The 2,129-nt window shown below is 40.3% G+C and overlaps 1 long non-coding RNA gene across 1 annotated transcript; it reads right to left on the bottom strand.

Moving 5' to 3' along the window:
• Nucleotides 1-943: 943 nt before the first annotated feature.
• On the bottom strand, nucleotides 944-1,658 carry LOC144891564 (uncharacterized). Its single transcript, XR_013622995.1, has 2 exons — nucleotides 1,603-1,658; nucleotides 944-1,385 (listed from the first exon to the last, which is right to left on the bottom strand). It is a non-coding gene; the product is annotated as an uncharacterized LOC144891564 (long non-coding RNA).
• Nucleotides 1,659-2,129: the final 471 nt, after the last annotated feature.

The raw sequence follows: 2,129 nt of genomic DNA, 5'->3' as shown, positions 1-2,129 counted from the left end.
ATCGCTCAATGGAGAAGAATCACATTTAAAATCCCTGATCCGGATCCGAATATGAATCTTTACCAAAATTGAATAAATTATCTCTCGTCACACACCCAACCTATCCACCAAGTTTCGTCGGAATCCGTCCACAACTTTTTGAGATATTCTGCTCACAAACAGACAAACAAACAGACAGGGATGAAAACATAACCTTCATCCACTTTCGGTAATTACAGAGATCATAGAGCATGCTACCACCATGCGCAGTGTTTAAGTGGATCATATGTACTTCTATTTTAATAAAATAATTATGTAAAAGAAGATTTAAAAAACTCTGCAAGTTTAGCACCATTGAAGCAGTCTTATGCATCACCCTTATACACCACCCCATTTGACAGGTCCAAGTACTGCAAAAAGGAAGGATTTTGGAATTGACAAGAAGGTGATTTGTGTTCTACAGTATTCAAGACATAACTCGTCTTACTATAATTCACCAAATGTCCGTCTGTCTGTCTGTCTGTCCGTCCGTTCGTTCGTTCGTTCGTTCGTTCCCAGGTACCGCAAAAACGGCTGAACCGATCGCAACGATATTTTGGGTGGATAATCCTGGGACCCCCTGGAGTAAAATAGGCTATATTGTTTTTCCAATTTCAGCTTCGTCTCCAACATTTTCAGGTTTGTTCTCCTGCCTAACGTTATTTTCCCAACACCTCTGGATACGCTTCGTTTTCTTTCGACCTTACTACTCCTGGCTCTGGGGGGTTGCTTGTGTACATCTCTCTTCTACGGCCAAACTTTTGATTTTCCTGTTCTATATGTTGAGACCCTTGGAAAAAATCTGGGTAACACTCCCAGATCAAGTACGTTTTTTCTGCACACCCCAATACGTGATTATGACTTGAGGCCAATTAGCCGAAATAGCAAAATTCAGTTTTCATGGAATAATTCAAGAGTAGGCAGCTTTAGATTCAAATGTAACATTTATTTATCATGTTTAGACATAACTAACACATTTTTAGCATGGTTCAATACTATAAACTGTCTTTTTTAGAAAAAAAAACCGTCATTTAGCTTTTTTTTCTCCAAAAATCACTTTCAGTTTGAAAGGCGCTCAAAATCCGATCACCTCTCATACACCCAATTATGTAGATAAAGCAACCAAAATTTGTCAGAAGCTTCCTTATGAAGCCCTTTAATAGGGATAAACATGGGTTTCTTTGTGGCTTATCAGTCTTTCACATTTTATATTTTCAGCATATGGTCCGACCTTGCCGATTTTTACAGCCGTACAAACGTAACTAATATCCATTTTTTGTTTTTCAGGCGTGGCCGCTGACGATGGAGTCTGTTACTCTCTCAGGACCGCCCGAAGACAGTTCGTTTGATGCGACTAACTGCTTCATCTGCCAGAAAAGCGCGGGGGATAAAACTGTGAGCACAACTAATGGTTGCAAAAGGATACGAGAAGCAAGTTACATCCACAATGATCAAGTTTCCAAACGGCTTAAGCTGGTTAAAGGAGATGGGTTTGTTTATCATGTGACCAATGACTGTTACAAAAAATACACCATGACTTCAGTTCTCAATAGGAAAAGGAAGAGTCTCGCTGTATGCCAAGACCTGTCCCGTTCTGAGCAGGAAGAAGATAGAAGTACTCGTTCTAAGGCCGTCCGACATCCACCGAATCTCCACAGAGACGTCCACAACAGCCTTACGTCAAGTGAAGTGTATTATCTGTGACAGTAAATCACACAAACAACAGTACACGAAATATCGCATTAGTGAATCAGGCCGTGCTTCAGCCTTTCTGGCTGCGACAAACTTCTTTCAAGATGATGTGTTCACCCGAACGTGCGACCTTCAAGATGCGCATTCTGTGTTTGGAGCAGATCTGTACTACCACAGGGACTGCATGACTAAATACTTGTATAAGTATGACTCTCGTGATAAAGCTTCCATACCAAAAGTGTCTGAGAAACAGCTTGCTTGGAATCAGGTTGTTAAAGAGTTAGAGCAAGGCCTAAAAGAAGGGAGGGGTTATGAACTTAGTGCTATCAGAGACTCTTTGAACAATATTGATGACAAATGTAACTTTCGTAATAGAGATGTAAAAGTTTTCTTGTTGAACACCTTTGGTAATGAGATTG

Source organism: Myxine glutinosa, chromosome 4 (genome assembly GCF_964187855.1).
Source record: "Myxine glutinosa chromosome 4, kmMyxGlut1.1, whole genome shotgun sequence".
In the NCBI taxonomy this organism is placed as follows: Eukaryota; Metazoa; Chordata; class Myxini; order Myxiniformes; family Myxinidae; genus Myxine; species Myxine glutinosa.
This window is presented reverse-complemented; position numbering and strand designations above follow the sequence as displayed.